Source organism: Saccopteryx leptura, chromosome 4 (assembly GCF_036850995.1).
Source record: "Saccopteryx leptura isolate mSacLep1 chromosome 4, mSacLep1_pri_phased_curated, whole genome shotgun sequence".
NCBI classification, from domain to species: domain Eukaryota; kingdom Metazoa; phylum Chordata; class Mammalia; order Chiroptera; family Emballonuridae; genus Saccopteryx; species Saccopteryx leptura.
In genome coordinates this window covers 52912482-52934070 of record NC_089506.1, presented here as the reverse complement: position 1 = coordinate 52934070, position 21589 = coordinate 52912482, and the positions used below count along the sequence as shown (strand labels likewise).

General features: G+C 37.6%; 1 protein-coding gene across 3 annotated transcripts in view; it reads left to right on the top strand.

Moving 5' to 3' along the window:
* Nucleotides 1-21589, top strand: part of HS6ST3 (heparan sulfate 6-O-sulfotransferase 3) — a 914631-nt gene that overhangs the window by 17423 nt on the left and 875619 nt on the right. The gene's annotated exons all lie outside the window — the stretch shown is intronic.

The following is a 21589-nucleotide window of genomic DNA, read 5'->3' as shown; positions in this document are numbered from 1 at the left end:
CTTGATTTTAATGAATAGAATACAATCAAAAGGATGAACTGCCACTTCTGAGGTTAGGTTATAAAAGGATTGTGGCTTCTGTGTTGATAACTCCCTCTTTTCTCTCTTCTGGATCCCTTGCTCTGGGTAAAGCTGTGTTCTGAGCAGCTGTATGGAAAAGCCCACATAACAAGGAACTGAAGTGAACTTGGCAGGGGATCCTTCAGCTCCTATCTAGTCTTCAGAGACAGTAGCCTTGTGAAAGATTTTGGGTCATGTTTGAATAGTAACAGGAGTGATAAAGCAAGGAAGAGTGATTTATTTATTTATTTATTTTAATTTTAATTTTTCTTAAGTTGGAAACGGGGAGGCAGTCGAGGCAGTCAGACAGACTCCCGCATGCGCCTGACTGGGATCCACCCGGCATGCCCACCAGCGGGTGATGCTCTGCCCATCTGGGGTGTTGCTCCGCCACAATCAGAGCCATTCTAGCACCTGAGGCAGAGGCCACAGAGCCATCCTCAGCGCCAGGGCAAACTTTGCTCCAATGGAGCCCTGGCTGCGGGAAGGGAAGAGAGACAGAGAGGAAGGAGAGGGGGAGGGGTGGAGAAGCAGATGGGCGCTTCTCCTGTGTGCCCTGGCCGGTAATCGAACCCGAGACTCCCACACGCCAGGCCGATGCTCTACCACTGAGCCAACCAGCCAGGGCCTAAAATTTTTTCTTTTTTTTTTATGGCGACAGAGAGTCAGAGAGAGGGATAGATAGGGACAGACAGGAACGGAGAGAGATGAGAAGCATCAATCATTAGTTTTTCATTGCGACACCTTAGTTGTTCATTGATTGCTTTCTCATATGTGCCATGACTGTGAGGCTACAGCAGACTGAGTAACCCCTTGCTGAAGCCAGCGACCTTAGGTCCAAGCTGGTGAGCTTTACTCAAACCAGATGAGCCCGCACTCAAGCTGGCAACCTTGGGGTCTAAAACCTGGGACCTCCGCATCCCAGTCAGACACTCTATCCACTGCGCCACTGCCTGGTCAGGCGTAGGAGTGATATTTTTAAGAGGATGAGAGATGATTACTGAACACAGGATTTCCTGTGTCTCCTTCCTTTTTTGACAGAAATGAAAGAAAAATATTTGAACCCAGATACAGTAAGGTTGGAGAATTGATAGTTGAAAGATGAGGTCATTCTAATTTGATTGCATGTTTATGAATTATGAAGCAAGGTCATTAGCTGAGAGTAGAGAGGAGAGGAAGCAATGTTGGAAATTTGAAGAGAACAGAGAAGATGTGAATAATTATCTCAGAAGTTGGGAAAACAAACTTCCTAGGGAAGTAAGTTGTTTGGCAGTAGTGAGTGCTGTTTTGAGGCCTGTGATTTGAGGTCAGTCCAGGCAGCATGGTTCTAATTTTCTACAGCAACATTAAGCTGCTCTGGTGGAGGCATGGGGTAGTTACACAGTTGTATTCAACCATAATATGGGTTTTATCAAGAGAGGAGCAGAGGAGTTATGACTGTTGGCAGGGGAGCATTTATAGGGCCAGCACATGTAATTTAGACTGGTTAGGAGATAGGTGAGGATACAAGGGTGGTGATAGATAAGAAAAGTGATAGGGTCAAAAGTATGTGTTATGGTTGACTGTAGAGGTCTTGCTGAGGTTGGGGAATTGTAGGAGATGGTGTTGTAAGTATATTGGGCTATAGGATATGATAGTCAGAAAACAGGATATTTGAAATTGTGCTGGAGATGGTGCTGTAACTTATATGACATATGTGAATGGGTGCCTAAACTGGGGGAAGAAGTGATAATTGGAGCTTAAAATATCAAAGAATGGTGGGGACAAGGTGTTGAATGGGTTATATATGTGAATTTTGAAGACAAGAGTGATGGTAAAAGTAGACTTGGAATGAAAAGTAAGAAGCCTGGTGCTGGAGGTCAGCAGGTCCATGTGATAGGCCCTTGGGTAAAGGATTACAAAGAATAACATGTACTCCAGAAACTATGGGAATATAATTCCTCAATTCAGACTTCTAAGCCGGTGAGTTTTTCAGAACTGTGATAAACCAAGAAGGAAAGGGACAAGGGGAGAGGAGAGAGCAGAAAATAAGATATATAGAAAAGAAGTAGCAGTAGGAAGTTGAAGATAGATGGAGGACCCAAATATCCCTTTGTGGAAAAGTACAGAAACCCTCTGTCAGTGTCCCATTAGGGTGCAGAAGTCCTATGTAAGGAGGTCAGAGTGCAGCGTTCCATGAAAAGTTGCTTAGGACTTATACTACCTTTATACATTTGTCTCTCAAACGCAGTTATCAAGAAATAGTTTTGTTCAGCATTCTTTTTTTTTTTTTTGAAAACAAATGTGGATAATATTTAAAAAGTTTCTATCTAAAAGTATTTTCTTTTAAGCCTTGGTAACACAGAGACCAAGATTCTGTTACCTGAAAACTTTGCTTGTGAGGGACAACTCTGTCCCTGTTGACAGGAACACAAGGTTTTTCAGTAGAGATCCTCAAGGGAAATAAAATCTGACCGTTGGCTGTGAGCTGGGCCCTAGATTCTGAAAGCAAACTCAGCAGATCTTATGTCAATATATGACTAGGTAGGTTTCTGAGAAAGATTTGTTGAGGAGACAACTCACATTCATAAAGAGGGTTAGACTGTTTCAGACCATTCATGGTTTTGATGAGACGGGCTGGGAGAAGGATGCACTAAAGAATAATTATTATGTTTTCCAAAACATATGCATTGCTTAACTGCAGAAGGGGCCTCATTCATTGGTAAATTGGCCCATGTTTTGTCTAAAGCTTGATTCTTTCCATATTGAGAAAGGTTCTTCCATTTATTCACAATCTCCTATCCTCTTATTCTGTTCTGGAAAGCATGGAAGGCAGTACATTAAGTTACACTGGTGATAGACACTGCGGTTCAGAGGGACTGAGGAAGAGCCTAGAAATGAAGGTCCAAAAATGTCCTCAAAAGGCTAGAATAGCCCTGGCCAGTTGGCTCAGTGGTAGAGCGTTGGCCTGGTGTACAGGAGTCCCGGGTTTGATTCTCGGCCAGGGCACACAGGAGAAGTGCCCATCTGCTTCTCCACCCCTCCCCCTCTCCTTCCTCTCTGTCTCTCTCTTCCCCTCCCGCAGCCAACGCTCCATTGGAGCAAATTTGGCCCGGGCGCTGAAAATGGCTCTATGGCTTCTGCCTCAGGCACTAGAATGGCTCTGGTTGCAACAGACCAACGCCCCAGATGGGCAGAGCATCGCCCCCTGGTGGGCATGCCAGGTGGATCCCGGTTGGGTACATGCGGGAGTCTGTCTAACTGCCTCCTCATTTCCAACTTCAGAAAAAATACAAACAAAAAAAAAGGCTAGAATAGGCAAACACAAATGGTGGATGGGCACAGCAACCAGTATTTATTAATATGACAAGTTTGGGCACGCAGAGGTGGCTAAGACCCTGATGATTAAAAGAAAAAAAAGGTCACATTAAAGGGATACAACAGTCTTAGCAACTAAGATACAATGTGAGTAGATTAGAAGTGCTAAAAGGTGAAAGAGTTATATGATATGAAGAGAAAAAGATATATGAAAAGATGCTCATCTTCTTTAGTTATCAGAGAAATGCAAATCAAAACTGCAATGAGATACCACCTCACACCTGTTAGATTAACTATTATTAACAAGACAGGTAATAGCAAATATTGGAGAGGCTGTGGAGAAAAAGGAACCCTCATACACTGTTGGTGGGAATGTAAAATAGTACAACCATTATGGAAGAAAGTATGGTGGTTCCTCAAAAAACTGAAAATAGAACTACCTTATGACCTAGCAATCCCTCTACTGGGTATATACCCCCAAAACTCAGAAACATTGATACGTAAAGACACATGCAGCCCCATGTTCATTGCAGCATTGTTCACAGTGGCCAGGACATGGAAACAACCAAAAAGCCCGTCAATAGAAGACTGGATAAAGAAGATGTGGCACATATACTCTATGGAATACTACTCAGCCATAAGAAATGATGACATTGGATCATTTACAGCAAAATGGTGGGATCTTGATAACATGATACGAAGTGAAATAAGTAAATCAGAAAAAACCAGGAACTGCATTATTCCATACGTAGGTGGGATATAAAAGTGAAACTAAGAGACATTGATACGAGTGTTGTGGTTACAGGGGGAGGGAGGAAAGGGAGAGGGAAAGGGGGAGGGGGAGGGGCACAAAGAAAACTAGATAGAAGGTGACAGAGGACAATCTGACTTTGGGTGATGGGTATGCAACATAATTGAACGACAAGATAACCTGGACTTGTTATCTTTGAATATATGTATCCTGATTTATTGATGTCACCCCATTAAAAAAATAAAATTATTTAAAAAAAAAAAAGAAGTGCTAGATACTGTGCTAGGCACTGGAAATCAGAAGGTGAATCAGAACTTGCAGTGAATAGACTAAAGGAGGGACAATTGTTGTGTAAGGAGGGATGTGCTGAATGACCAATGCAGTGAGAGCAGTGTGAGGGGACAGGCTTTATCTGCATGGGCAGGAGGTTTTCCTTGGCGGTAATGGAGTAATTATAAAGAGTCAAGGGTCATCAGAACTCAGAATAAAGAGTAGCTAATTTTGCCTAAAGGGTCTGATACAGAGTTCAGAAGCTATGATTTAGGAGCTGCTCATAATTTAAACTTGTCAAGGTACTTCTTCAAAATCATTCCTCACTCATTTATATCCTGACTGTGGCTTGATGACATAGTGTTTGCTGCACATTGACCAGTAATTAAGTTTTACCGTGCAATTTATTATTAAAAATATTGAAAGTACCAAAGTTTCTGAAGAATGATTCCATTTTTCTTTAATTTAAAAGAGGATTCAAGATGACCTAGGGGATCACTCGTCACATTCTGTAAATGCTGTCTTCAAAGGGATACAAAGGGGTAGATTTACAGTGTGTCCTGGAGAAAAAAGGTTGATTACACTGTTTTTAGCATATATAATTAGATACAGATGAACAATACTATTCAATTATCATGTAGCTTGATTACTTGTGAACGTGCATATTAAGGTACATAACGTTTGTAGGCTAACTGCCTACCTCCAAAGACAATTTAAGGTGGATTACAGAATTAAAATGGGACAATTAAAAATATGAGTAAAACCAAAACAAATTAAAAGAAACAAAAACGTGTGTGGTAAGCATTTAAGTTTAGTTCATTTGTGCGGCATTAAACATGAACTTAAGTTTTTAATATCTTGACTGCTAAGACAAAATAAAATAAAATATAGTACTTAAAGAGCTGTTGTCATTGGGTTAAATTTGTCTCAGGAACAAAACAAAACACCTTTTTCTGACCTCTGGGAGGAATTTATTGCTTAAAGGGAGATGGGTTGACATCATGAATAATGTTTTCACAGTAGTTTTGCAGAAGATACAGAAAAATTCTTCAAAAGGCTGTTACTTATATCAACTCTATAGAACAAAGATATTGCTATATCAGCATTGTGTCTAAAGAATGTAATGAAAAACATTTCATTCACTATAGTGACAGAATATAAACAACTTAGGAATTAGCTTCTTTAGGGATCACTGTGACCTGTGTAAAGGAAACTATAGCACTTCATTACTTGAAACATGAATAGAGAAATGTTTCCTGAATGGAAGAATGAATATGGTAAAGATGGTAAATTTTTATCAAGTTAATTTTTAAATTCAAGAATAAAAAATATACTAGTTTTTCACTTGACTAAATCCTTCTGGAAAAAATATTTCACAGGATAACAGCAATATTGTGAAAGAAGACAAATGATGAGGTAGAGTTAGTCCCAGATATAAACCATGTTAGAAATAATAATTAAAATCATATCTATTGATGTACAATTAGAATCTGACTTTGGGTGATGGGTATGCAACATAATTGAAAGACAAGATAACCTGGACTTGTTGATCTTTGAATATATGTATCCTGATTTATTGATGTCGCCCCATTAAAAAAATAAAATTATAAAAAAAAAGAAGTATACCTAAATAGGATGGAACACCCCAGAAATTGGTACAGCTGTTTATGAATTGAATGCATGATGTAATAGCTATCACAAAACAAAGAAAGGAATACTAATTTAATAACCAGTCTCCCAACATCATTTAGAAACACAAGTAAAATAAGTAAAAATCAGAGAAGCTAAGAACTTAATTATTTCACACATAGGTGGGATATAAAAGTGAAACTCATGGACATAAATAAAAGATAAAAGTAAAGTGGTTACGGGGGGGAATGTAGGGTAGAGGTACTGGTGGAGGGAGAGGAGTAAAGAGGGACAAATATACGGTGACAGAAAATGATTTGACTTTGGGTAATGGGCACACACACAATCAACAATTCAAATGCTATGGAAATATTTACCTGAAACCTAGGTATTCTTATTGATCAATGTCACCCCATTAAATTTAATAGTCTAGAAACAAAACAAAACCACAGCAATTTCTTTTAGGGCCATACCTCATATAACAAACTATGTTCCACATGAATTCAATATTTAAGCATAAAACGTATAAGCTTTGGGATAATATCAAACTGGGCATATTTGAGTTCCTTGAGAAGAATGATCCTTTCCCAAATATGAAGGGATAAAAGAAAGCACAAGGGAAAGCTTGAAAGTTTTATCTATATAAAAATCGTGAGCCATGTACAGTGAAAACAACATAATGGAAATAAAATGGGAATGAGGAGGGCAAAGTTTTGGTGGGCCTGGGTTGGCAGGAATAGCACAGACACCCACTGCATTAATTCCTGATTTATTTAGCTGAGGATACAGGGTTCGTTGGGATGAGGAGGTCACCTAGAGAAGAGCAGATGCTGCAGATTCCAACAGCTCTCTTTTGTGTGCAGAGCCTCTAGTAAGGTGGGCGGGTTGAGGCTGCTGCTGGTGGCACCGGCCTCACTGAGTGGGGTCCCTCCAGATCTGAAAAGCTCAGTCTTGCTGCTCCTCAACCCTTTTGTATTTGGAGCTTAAGTCAACATTCAGGGATAAATTACAAAAAGTGAATTCCCTTCAAAAATTTTTCCCCCACTGTGCAGCCTGCTTCAGTGCCAAATTCCCTTCAAATTTAAGGAGACATTTACAGATATCAAACCCTTCTGGTACTTGAGTCTAACTCAGCCTTCTCAAGGTCATAGCTTCATCTCTAGAGGAAGAAAGCCAACTCTGAGCCCAGGTGTCACTGAACATCATCTTAGCACCTTGCTTTCCAGGAAACAGATTGAAGAAAAATCTGCAAAGTATAACAGAAAAGAATTAATGACTTTCTTAAAGACATTCAAAGTGGTAGAAATACTGTTAAATTCTCGACATAATTGGGCAAAGCTTAGTACAGACAATTTTTTTCATTAAGAACCTCAGTTAATAAGTAAACAGCTAGGAAAATATTAACCTCATCAGTAAGCAATACAACTAAAATGTAAATAAATAAAAAACACATAACTTACACCTACTAAATTAGTCAACATTAAAAATATAGGCATGATACCCAGTCCCCTCATGAAATTGTGGGGAAATGGGTTAATGTGCAAGTTTGCAACCTTTCATTGTTGATTTTTAGGATTTAGTCTGATTATATGTCAGGAATAAAATAACTACACTTGGGCATTTGTACTATGAATCTCACTCTTGGAAATTTATCCTAAAGAAATAATTCAAGGGAAGAAAAAATATGGACTGAGATGTTCCACCACTATTTTAATGGCAAAGAAGTGGAAAACCAGGGAACGCCTAGGTGTTTGGATGGTAGAAGAATGAATGGTTACTTTATGGTACAATAAATTAATAAAATACTGTTTCCCCTTGAGAACAGTGATTACGTATATCGATCAGCATGTTATGAATTTTTGAGGCACTGTTAAATTAGACACAAAATAGTATCTATTCAGTGATCAGCTTTGCGTCCCTATTGTCAAGTTCTATAGGGAAATATAATAGAATGAAAGAAGTAAAAGTGTGGGTAATTTTTTTTATTTTCTTTATTATTAAAAACAGCATGGAGTAGTTAGTTAAAAATGTAGATTCTCAGATTATTGGGTACATATGTCAATTCTTCTACTTAGTAACTGTTGGGAGTTACCATATTTGTGCCTCATTTGTAAAATGGGCAAAATAATAGTGCCTACATTATAGAACTTGAGGATTACATAAGTTAATATTTGTAAAATGCTTTGAAAAGTTTCCGGCACACATAAAGTATTATGTGAATATTAGTTGCCAGTTGATTCTAATAAGATATAAAAGGATGTAAAACCTCTTGAATAAAACATTGTTCTTCTCACAAAACAACATTGCTCAAGGCATAGTAAGCAGACATTGATTCTCATAAGTCTTTGTGTAGAGAGCAAAGCCACTGGCACTGGACTGTGACTACAGGGAATCTAATTTCACTCATTTCTGTAACATTCTGGTTCATGGTAGGCAATCAATAATTTTTATTGACCAAATTGCCCAGATATGTGGCTTTTTGCTGATCTGGCTTATTTAGGTAACTATAAGAATTGTTCCTCCTTTACCTTGTGACTGACCATATGGAGACTTACCGTACTTCCCTCTCCACTTCTATGCCTTTGATCAGTTCACTAGTTTTTCAAGACTTAGAACAGGTGTTGAGGTTGGGTTAGGAGCTGTTTCTTGGCAGAGACATGGAACACTGTTGATAAATATTATAGCATTTATCATATTGTAATTACATTTTTGCATTAGTTGGAGCTCATCTACTTCTTAGTGGCAGAAATCAATCTAACTGGCTTACACTTATGATGCTGGAGGACACAGTGACAACTCTGGGAAGCAGACACTAGAGCAATAAGTGTCATGAAAATCTTAAGAATCTGGTCAACTTCAGGACCTGGGCAGCAGGAATACAGGAACCCTGGTTTTATTATTGACATGACTCTATACTTTCTTCATTCATTGGTTTCTTTTATATGGCCACTAACTGACTTGTTTTTTGTAGGCCTACTTATAAGTATTTGAGAAATCTGGTTGGCCCACCTCACCAGCCCCAACTGGAGTGTGAAGGTATATAGTAATAATGATATGCATATGGCTGTCTCCTAATCAGGAGAGATGTAGTCTGGGGCATGTTCTTTGAGAAAGGAACAACACATGGCAAACTCCCCAGAACACGTTTAATGTGTAGCAGTCTCTCCTCCCCACTTGATTCCCATAAGTTTTTCAGTGGCAGGTACATGTCTTATTTATCCATGTATTCTAAGCAAATGGAGTGGTTTTTGGTGTACAAAAAGTGCTCAATATACACTTATTGAACTGAACTTTCAAATACCTGCTAGTTGACTCATCATAACAAATGCTAAATTGTAATCACTTTTCTAGTAAATTCCTGTACACTACTATTTTAAACAGTTTATTAAAGAAGAAGGCTAGAGTCACTTTTCCCATACTGAGTTCCTGACCAAGAGACCCCTAAAGTAGGGAGTTGAACTAATGTTGTTATCCTGACCTTGGTTGCTCTAACCCATGAAGCTTGCAACCCATAGAGGGGTCAGTGAGGTGAGGCCAATCTGTGTCCACTCTACAGTCTTTTTACAGAAGATTCTGTGTGAAGACCAGGCAGCTGAAAGAGGAGGTGGAGCAGCTGAAAAGTGGAGGCAAATCTTATAGAGCTTGGGTCCTTTTATGGAGCTTCTGTAAGCTCTAAGCAGCAGAAAGCTGATCCTTATACACAGGTTTGTCCCTCCCACACACACCCAGGCACATAAAATACACAAACAGTGAACAGAGTGGTAGCTCCAGACAGGTAGCCTGCAGTGGGTTATGAACAATGTTTGACATCAACTCATACACGAAACCCACCCAAGGGAACCGAGAACCAACACAACCAGTAGTGGGTGGTAGACCACACCAACATTAGACTCAACTAACTGCACAAGCGGCATGCCCCAAAGAGGAGTCTAGCAGGCACCTGACCATGCTGAGAATAACTATGCCCTATAGGACAGACATTGCACAGAGTCTAACACAGGTGATCAAAGTCAACCTTAAAGCCAGCCAGCCTGAAATGTTAACTCCACCCACAAAAGGGCCAACAGCATTCAAGACTCAAATACAATAAGAGGATAAATATAACCCTTAAGAAACATTTCTATTCATGGGGGAAGGGTATAAAGAGGGACAAATATAACATAACTGAAAATTATTTGACTTTGGGTGATAAGTATACAACATAATCAATAGTTCAAATGCTATAGAAATGTTCACCTGAAACCTGAGTACTCTTATTGATCAATATCACTCTGTTAAAGTTAATTTTCTAAATAAAATTAAAAAATTTAAAAAAGAGAGGCAGGAAAAGCATTCCTAAAGTAAGGAGCTGAGGTGGCCCAGAGTTTAATACCACTGAGCCTAACTTCCTCGTAGAGATGTTACAACAAATTTGGGGGTCAGAGCAGAGCTACCTAATACACAGACAAAGTGGAAAGACAAAGAAATATGAACTAAATGAATCAAGAAGGGAAATCCCCAGAAAAAGAGTGAAATGAAATTGAAGAAACCAAACTACCAGATGCAAAGTTTCAGATAATGGTTATTAGGATGCTCAAAGATCTTAGAGCAAGAATGAATGATTACAATGAGAACTTAGTAAGCATTAAAAAGGATACTGAAACTATAAAAAAAATAACCAGTCAGAAATGGCAAATACAATAGCTGACATGAAGACTCCACTAGAAGGAATCAACAGTGGGTTGCATGAAACAGAAGATTGAATCAGTGATTTAAAGGACAAAATAAACCTAAACATTGAAACAGAGCAGCAAAAAAGGTGGAGGAAACTCTAAAAGACCTCTGTGACAACATGAAGAGATAAAACATCTGCATCATAGGGGTTCCTGTAGGAGAAGAAAGTGAACAAGAGGTAGAGAATTTGTTTGAAGAAACTAGCTGAAAAATTCCCTAAACTGATGAAGAAAAAAGTCACACAAGTTCAAGAAGCACAGATAGTTCCATTCAAGATGATCCCAAGGAGACCTACAACAAGACACATCATAATTAAAATACCAATGTTATGAGACAAAGAAAGAATACCAAAGGCTGCAAGAGAAAAGCAGTTAATTACCTACAGAGGAGCCCCCAGGAGGATGACATCAGACTTTTCAGCAGAAACACTTCAGGCCAGAAGAGATTAGCAAGAAATATACAAGTGATGTAAAACATGAATCTACAACAAAGATTACTCTATCCAACAAAGCTATCATTTAAAATTAAAGGAGAAATAAAGAGCTTCCCAGAAAAAAATAGCTCAAGGAAGTCATTACCACTAAACCAGTACCGCAAAAAATGTTAATGGGCCTACTATAAAAAAAGATCAAAGGAAAAAAGATACTGAGAGAAAGGATTGTAGGTTTAAAGAATAAAATGGCAATAAATGAGTACATATCAATAATTACTTTCAATATAAATGGATTAAATGCTCCAATCAAAAGACACAGGTTAACAGCATGAAAAAGAAAACAAGACCTGTATATATGTTGTCTACAGAGAACCACCTCAGAACAAAAGATACATATAGACTGAAAGTGAAAGGGTGGAAAAATGTATCTCATGGAAATGAAAAAAAAAGCTGGGTTAGTTATACTTACATCTGACAAAATGCCTTTGAAACAAAGGCTATTTTAAGGGCCAAAGATAGTCACTACATAATGATAAAGGGAGCAATCCAACAAGAGGATATAACCATTGTAAAAATTTTTGCACCAAATAAAGGAGCACCTAAATATATAGAGCAGATTTTCACGGAAATAAAGGGCAAGATTGATAGCAATATTATAATATAGGGAATTTTATTTTTATTTTTTTTTATTAACTGAGAGACAGACTGAGAGGCAATGATGCCCAGACTCTTGCATGTGCCCAGGCTGGGATTCACCCAGCAAGCACCCTACTTGGTGATGCTCTGCCCATCTGGGGCAGCTGCTCTGTTGCTTAGCAACAGAGTACTTTAGCACCTCAGGTGAGGCCATGGAGATATCCTCAGAGCTCAGGACCAACTTGCTCGAACCATTTGAGCCATGGCTGTGGGAGGAGAAGAGATAGAGAGAGAGAGAGCGCAAGAGAGAGAGAAGGAGGAAGGGGAGGGATGGAGAAGCAGATGGTCACTTTTCCTGTGTGTCCTGACTGGTAATTGTACCTGGGACTTCCACATGCTAGGCCAATGCTCTACTGCTGAGCCAACCAGCCATAGAAATAGTAGGGGATTTTAACACTGCTGACATCAATGTATAGATCCTCTGGACAGAAAATCAACAAGGAAACAGCAGCCTTAAATGACACAATAGGTCAACTGGATTTAATTGGTATATTCAGAACATTTCACCCTAAAGCAGCAGATTATACCTTCTTTTCAAGTGCTCATGGTACATTTTTTAGAACAGACCACACATTAGGACACAGAATAAATCTGAATAAATTTAGCAAGATGGAAATCAAATCAAGCACCTTCTGTGACCTCAATGAGACTAGAAATAAACTACAGCATAAAAACTGAAAAACACTCAAACACTTGGAGTCTAAATAGCATGTTATTAAGTAATGAATGGGTTAACAATGAGATCAAGTAAGAAATAAAAAATTTCCTTGAAACAAATGAAAGTGAACATGTAAAAACCCCAAGTCAATGGGACACAGTGAAAGCAGTCCTGAGAGGGAAGTTCATAGCGTTACAGTCATACCTTAAGAAGCAAGAAAAAGCTCAAATAAATAACTCTGCACCTAAAAGAACTAGAACCATGATACTGAACTTTTTTATAAAAACTTCCCACTTTTGCAGTGTTGGTCAACCTGGTCCCTTCTGCCCACTAGTGGGTGTTCCAGCTTTCATGGTGGGCCAATTGCGGCTCTGTTTGGTTGCTCCGCTACTGGCTGGAATGGCCACTAGTGGGCGGGAGGACCAGGTTGACCAGCACTGCAAAAGTGGGTGGTTTTTATAAAAAGGTTCACCATCATGGAACTAGAAAAAGAACAATAAACACAGCCAAGAGGAAGTAAGGAAAGAAGGAAATAATGAAGATCAGAGCAGAGATAAATGATGTAGAGCCTAAAAAAATACAAAAGGTCAATGAAAGCAAGAGCTGGTTCTTTGAAAATGTAAACAAAATTGATGAAGCTTTGATCAGACTCATCCAGTAAAAAAGAGGACCCAAATAAATAAAATTAAAAATTAAAGAGGAATGGTAGCAACAGACACCACAGCAATATATAGGATTGTAAGAAAATATATCTTATGAAGAACTTTATGCCAAAAAAATTGGACAGTCTGGGCAAAGTGGATAAATTCCTAAAAACATACAATTTTTCAAAACTAAATCTGGAAGAATCAGAAAACCTGAATAGACCGATTACAACAAATGAAATTGAAGCAGTTATCAAAAAACTCCCAACAAACAAAAGTCCTGGATTGGATAGCTTCTAGGCGAATTTTACCAAAAGCTGAAAGAAGAACTAACACATATCCTTTTCAAGCTATTTCAAAAAATTAAGAAGGAAGATTTCCAAGCTCATTTTATTAGGCAAGCATGATCCTCATTCCAAAACCAGGTATAAACACTACAAAAAAAGAAAAACTATAGGACAATATCCCTGATAAACATAGATGCTAAAATTATCAACAAAATATTAGCAAACTGGATCCAGCAATACATTAAAAAGACCATACATCAAGATCACTTACGATTTATTCCAGGGAGGCAAGGCTGTTACAATATTCACAAATCAATAAATGTGATTCATCACATAAACAAAACGAAGAATAAAATCATATAATTTTATCAGTAGATGCAGAAAAAGCATTTGATAAAATTCAGCACCCATTTATGATAAAAAAAATCTTAGCAAAGTGAGAATACAGGGAACATACTTCAACATAATAAAGGTCATATATGACAAGCCAACAGCCAACATCATACTAAATGAGCAAAAATTAAAGGCAATCCCCTTAAGATCAGGAACAAGACAGGGGTGCCCCCTTTCACCACTCTTATTCAACATAGTACTGGAAGTTCTAGCTATAGCAGTCAGACAAGAAGAAATAAAAGGCATCCAGATTGGAAAAGAAGAAGTAAAACTGTCATTATTTGCTGATGATATGATATTGTACATAGAAAACCCTGAAGTCTCAGCAAAAAAATTACTGATAAATGATTTGGCAAAGTGACAAGACATAAAATTAATATTTAGAAATCAATGGCATTTTTATACAGCAATATGAACTATCTGAAAGAGAAATTAAGGAAATAATCCAATTCTCTATATCAATAACAAAAAGTAAAATACCTAGGAATAAATTTAACCAAGGAGGTAAGTAAAAGACTTGTACTCAGAAAATTATAAGGCATTCAAAAAGAAACTAAGGAAGATTCAAACAAGTGGAAGCATATACTGTGTTCATGGATAGGAAGAATTAACATAATTAAAATGTCTATACTAGCCAAAGCAATTTTTAATATTCAGTGTACTTCCTATTAAAATTCCATGGCATACTTCACAAAACTAGAAAACATATTTCAAGAATTAAATTTATATGGAACCCAGAATGAACTTGAATAGCTTCAGCAATCTTGAACTAGTAGAATAAAATGGGAGGTATCACTCTTCTTGATATCAAGTATACTACAAGTCCATTGTGATCAAAACAGCCTAGCACTGGCATAGAAACAGGCACACAGATCAATGAAACAGGACAGAGAACCCAGAATAAACCCACGCCTTTATGGTCTGTTTATGTTTGACAAAGGAGGCAAGAATATACAATGGAGGAAAGACAATCTCTTTATTAAATGCTGTTGAGAAAATTGGACAGGTATGTGCAAAAAACAAACTAGACCACCAACTTACACCATTCACAAAAATAAAATGGATAAAAGACTTAAATGTAAGTTGTGAAATCATAAAAATCCTAGAAAAAAACATAGGCAGTAGATTCTCATCTCCATCTCTTAAAGTAATATTTTTGCCAGTATATCTCCTCAGCCAAGGAAAATGAAGCAAATGGAACTATAACAAACTAGTAAGCTTTTGTGCAATAAAAGACACCATTAATAAAATAAAAAGACAACCCACTGATTGTATGATTAGGGTTAACCAAAATTTATAAAAAAAACTTATAAAACTCAACACTAGGAAGGTAAACAATCTAATTTAGAAATGGGCAAAGTAGCTGAATAGACACTTCTTCAAAGAGGATATACAGATGGCCAATAGGCATATGAAAAAACGCTCAGTGTCACTAATCATCAGAGAAATGCAAATGAAAACCACAGTGAGATATCACCTCTCACCTGTCAGAGTGGCTCTCATTAACAAATCAGCAAATAACAAGTGCTGGCTGATGAGAGTGTGAGGAAAAGGGAACCCTCCTGCACTGCTGGTGGGACTGCAGACTGGTACAGCCACTGTGGAAAACAGTATGGCATTTCCTCGAAAAATTAAAAATGTAACTGCCTAATAGCCCAACTGTCCCACTTTTAGGAATATATCCCAAGAATCCCAAAACATGAATTCAAATAAGATATACTCCCCCATGTTTATTGCAGGACTTTTTACAATAGCCAAGATCTGGAAACAGCTCAAGCATCTGACAGTGGACTAGTGGATAAAAAAGCTGTGGTACATATACACAATGGAATACTATGCAGCTGTGAAAAACAAAAAAAAATCTTACCTTTTCCAATGGCATGGATGGACCTGGAGAGTATCATGCAAAGTAAAATAATCCAAGCAAAGAAAGACAAATACCATATCTTCTCACTTATGTGTGAAATCAAATGAACACAATAAACTGAGGAGCAAAATAGAAGCAGAGGCAGGGTCACAGGGAACAGATGGACAGCTGTCAGAAGGAAGGAGGAAGAGGAGATGAGATCAAAGAGGGTGAAGGGACTAGCGAAATTATATATACATAACACGTAGATACAGACAACAGGGTAGCAATTTCCAGAGGAAAAGAAGGGATGGAAGTCGGGGGGGGGGGGCTGAGTTTGAAATAGGAGTGGAGACTTTGCATGAGGTATGAGGGGCATGATGAGGTGAGTAGAGGATGTTATATAGAGTGAGACACTTAAAACCATGTCAACAAGAAAAATTAAAAGTTAATATTAAGAAAAAGAAGAAGGCTAGAGAGATGTCAGTGGCAGAACCACCATCTGATTGTGATTTTGTTTGTATCTGCCTTGTGTTCTTATTTCACTTATGCAGGAAGGCTCAGGGGAACTGAAAGTAAGGTGAAAATGTATTTAAGGATCAATGGGAGTTTATATGAACTTATGGGAAAAGCACAGATTTTGATGTCTACAAATTATTTTAACAAATTATGTGAACTTGAGAAAGTCATTAAGTTCTCTGAGCCTCAATTTACTCATTTGTAAAATGAGATAGATAATTATTCCAATTTTTAGGATGGACTATTAAATGAGATTGTGAAATGAAGTTACTAGGATGTAGTAGACAGTAGTAGTTTAATTCCCTTTCCTTCTGTCTCCTTGTTTCTTACCTCCTTAAGTGCTTGGAGAGTTATTCTGAATGGAGTCTTAAGAGTCCTAGTTTCTATTGCATGAAAGAGACTGTTTTGGCCTGTATATTTATTTAATAAGACAAGAAGACTTCCAGGAAAATGCTAAAAGAATTAACATTTTAAGATCCTTCCCTCGTGGTCTAAACATATCAGAATAATAGCAGAAGAATTATAAAAATTATAATAAGTATCACAAAGGGAAAATAACCTTTGAAAACAATAAATGAAAACTTAAAAAAAAACCCACACATCTCACTATGAAAGTATTTTAACACTGAAGAGGGAGAACACATTTGCAGGACCAGGCATTTGCACTGGTAGAGATGGAAAACAAATGTCACGAATCACAAAGAGATAAGGTTGAATGATGATATCCACTTGAGGAGATAGAAAAGACATAATATCTATAACAATATGCAGTGATGATGAATGACTGCAGCACATGGAAATGCTGCAGAAATACCAAAAGACAAGACAGGCTATAGAGGATCGGCTTTGAGCCCTGGAGTAGGATTCACTTTAGGAAATAGATTGAGATAGATCTATGAAAAAAGAGACAGAGTTTCCAGCTGAATTGGGTCTCCTCCAAATTCAGTGTTGAAGTCCTAACTTCAGCACCTCAGAATGTGATTGTATTTGGAGATAGGGCCTTTAAAAGGTAATTAAATTTAAATGAAGTCATTGACATAGACCCTAATCCAATATGACTAGTGTCCTCATAAGTAGAGTGGATTAGGAAACAGGCACACAGAGGGAAGACCATGTGAAGACAGAGGGAGAAAATGGCCATTAACAAGCTAAAGAGAAAGACCTCAGAATGAAACCAACCTTGTCAACACCTTGGTCCCAGACTTTTAACCTCCCAAATTGTGAAGAAATACGTTTCTGGTTTTTAATTTACCTAGTCTGTGGTGCTTTGTTATGGAAGTCCTAGCAAACTAATTACAGATACAAAAGAACAAGAAAAAGTGATGATTAAAACAATAGGGAGGAAGCAGAGGCTTCTAACCTGGAAAAGAAGAAATAAGGAAATCATAGGAAAAATATCAAAATGCCTTCTGTCAGTATTCCTCATTAATGATATTAGAGGTGCTTGCTGTAAGGCTATGCATGGAAAAACATGAAGGAATAGATGGATAATTTATGTTACTAAATGCATGCATGATTATGTACATAGAAAACCCAAAGAAATCAATTAAAAATTATTATAGTAATAAGAGTTCAGTACAATTAGAACATAAAATAAATTCATAGTCTCTAGTGCTCTATACACCTATAAGACATATAAAAATTAATCTATTTATAAGTAGTAAACTGGCATTAAATATAACTGCTATTTTCAGATTCCTTGCCTCCAGAGCTGTGAGAATAAACTTCTGTTGGTTTTAGCTATTCCAATTGTTGGTACTTTGTTATGGCAGCCGTAGGAAATGAACCCAAGGACTCTGTAGCTTTTGTAAATTTAAAGCGTATTCTTGAATATTTTATTTATTCTTGAATGTTTTAAGGATATGAAAAATACTCATAATATATTAATTACTAAAAAAGAAGTTTTTAAAATATTCTGTGTGCTCTAACTCCGGTTATATAAAAATATATATAAATGTGTATATGTATCTTCTCTAATTTGTTTTCTATACATCATATTGTTTAAAGTAGTTTTCTCTGATTGGGAGCATTTTGAACAATTTTTATTTTCTTTGTATTTTTCTGAATTTTTTTATAAGGAGACAAACATTTTTAAATGTTAATTTTTTTTTTTTGAAGAAAAGTATATTTTACTTGGGATTTTCTTACTGTGATTTAGGCAACTATGCTCCCTCATAAAAAATACAAGATGATAAGCATTTCCTTTTTTCAGTTTAAATTTCTATGCATAGAGCTTGGCAGAGCCATTACCAACTCTGGCACACAAGAGGCCTAACGTGAACAAATTAGTTAGAATGTATAAAATATGGGAGGCTGACTTATCGGAAGGACATGTATTACAAAGCATTAGAAAGTTATACATTAAGACATAGCAGGTCAGTCTCATCTGGAGACCTGGTCAGGTTGGGGATGAATATAGGAAGCTCTGATGCTAATGGAGATTCATTGGCTTATAATGATATTACCTGTACTTGGGCTGGATAACAAAACTGACTAATAAAACTTAGGAACCAAGAAATTAATTTTCTAAATCTCAGACCTCCTAAAATAGATACTGCTAAAACTGGTCACAGAGGGTTTAAATTCATTTGCACACCTATCCAAAGAATATTTTGTTATTTGTAAGTATATTCTCAATCACCCTAAGATTTTAAAAATGCCTTCCTTTCTCTTTGGGGTTTTAAAAGTAAGCCATTGGGAGTTACAGATTTACTAATACTTTGGACTAAGATATTTAACTGAATTGAGATATATCTGAGCAGGTAGGTTCTATGGGCCTTTTGGTACAGTTTATCAGAGGCTTATTAAGGAGCCAAGCAAATGTAGAGTGAGGCTAGGATTATTTGAGGTGTCACCCTGAGAGTTATGAAATGGAGACGTCTGTAGAAAAGGCATATTCTTATGGCTATTATTAAAATATAGTGTATGCTGACACCTCATGGCCATCTTTCTTCTTGGAGAAAGAAAATGAGGCAGCAGATGGCCACAATTTCTAATAGCCCCGGCCAGTTCATAAAATCCACCTAAGAGCTCAACTAAACAAGGAATGAGAAGGGCCAAAACAAGGAAGCAGGTGCGGCCCTCGTCTGACAAAGAAGCTTAGCTGAATAATTTTGTCCACAGAGACCTTTAATGTGTGAAATCAGTTCTCCCATTCAAGTCCCCAGTGATCCCCTTGTCCTAAAAGATGGCCCTCTTGAGATAGTTAATAACTGCACACCTAAAATTGCTGCTCCTGGCAATTCAGTGGAACAATGGGCTAGAAACTGTCATCAAGAGAGCAATAAGCCTCACTTCTAAAAACTATTAAGGAAAGCTCCTGAATATTTTACATATATATATTTGGGATGATTCAGCCTCTATATGACAAATATGAGGTTTGGGTTTTCTGAAGCTTCCAGTCAAAAAGTAATGCTCGTGCCTGTTACATCATACATTCCATATCTTCTATCTTTAATATGCTAACAGGTTACTTACTAGCTTCCTATCTGTAGATGTGAAATAAATAAGATAAATAAAGGAAGAAAATAAATATTGTTATATTTCTTTCTGTAATGGAATGTGTAAGAACCTTTGACCTAAAAAGCCTTCAAGCATCTACTGTCAGTGATGATGGTTAATTCTTTGGGGGTGGTGTTTAGGGTTCCCTTGTATGTTTACCCTTGAGCCAGAGGCCCATGGACTACATGCCAGGGCATGATTAATTTCTTGCTTGTTGAAGCTATCTGTTCTCATGCTTTCCGGATTCTCTCTGACTGTTCCCTTTTTTTTTGTCTAAGTTCTCTTTTTCCTTCAGATGCCTTTCAAATGTTGGTGTTATTTATGTATATGTCTTTCATTCTGCTCTTATTCTAGACACTCTCCCTGGAAGACCTCACACATCTTTGTGGTTTCACCAACCCCTTGTGTGTTCATCGGTTGGTTGGGAAGCCACGTGAGACCACCTGGACATGGAATATTCTGGTGACTCAGACTGTTTTACAATAAGAACATGGGGAAGCATGATGAGGTGACAGCTAGCATAGTCTCGGAGGTTTTGAAATAAGATCCTACACCTATTGCAACAGAAACACAAATATATTTATCTAATTCTATCCCTGAATTTCTGAGTGGGTATATATGGAGTGGCGCCTGGCAAACTGTATCATTAACACATTCCTGAGTTGCTTCTGATGTCAGACTTACCGAGTGCTTCCTGTATGTCAGGTACTGTGCTATGTTAAAAAATCCAGCATTTTGTTATGGAAATATAAAAGCCTTATCTGTATTCTCTTGTTAACATGTAAGCTTTTGGGCTATAGGAGGACTCACAGGCAGGATCAGAACTTTTCTTCTAAAAGCAGCTTTGAATGTGCTTATAATTAGTAGAGTTGATTAAGTATTAGGTTGTCTCATGCGGCACCAGCAGTCTGGTGGCCCAGAATATTTCAAGGCCGGGATTTTTCGATGGTCTCATAGATGTTCTTTTTCACACAGTTGATGACCTTGTGCAGAACTGTATCATGGTGTACCCAGGGTGGGTTAGCTTTGAAGTGTGTTCTGAGAGAACTAGATGGAAGAAGTTAACTCCTGTAACCCAGATGTCAGCTGAGCAGTACCTTCTCACCTGATGCCTCCAGGAGAGTGCTGAATGGTTTTGCCTCATATGGATGCAAAGCTCAGCTTCTCTCAAGTTCCTGGAGCCCTCATTTTCATTTGTTAGTTTATAGGCGATTTGGGGGTTCATGTGAGAATTGAGTCTTATACCACACAGACTCTATACATCCCCTCTTCTTGCTTCACTCCCTTCTTGGTCTTCCCTTTATTCTCATTGCCTCTGTCTGTTAAGAGCTACCCACATTCTCCTCCTCATTTGATGCAGAGAGCATAACACCAGACATGCTTTTAATTTGAGTGTGCTTGGGATTGATCTTTCCCTTCATCCTAAGCGATTTATCCAAGTATAATTTTCTGTGCTCTTAAGATTAAATCTGGAAATAAAATTTTCACTGTCTCACTTTCTGAAATGTTTCCTTCAAAGCTGTTTCTTTAAAATGACAATTTTGGTGGTGTTATAGGCAATATTGTGAGTGGTTTATTCTGGCCATGCTTGGCTGAGTTTCTACAAGAAGCTCATTTCTAACTTCTCAAGGAGGATGCAGTGGCAAGCAAGAATGCTTCCAGGTAATCTAATAACTAAGTTACAGAGGGTGGGAGCTACAGCATAGTTGCTTTACATAATTTGGAAGATTTCTTGAAACATTGTCTATTCTGGTTCTTGTGGTGATATTACAATAAAGTCATTTTAAGTCCTTGGGATGTATATCTTGTTTGGAAACAAGAATGACTGAGGACCAAGAATCAAAGTTAATTTGGAGCATTTAGTCCTATCTTTAAGAAATTCATCTGAATGA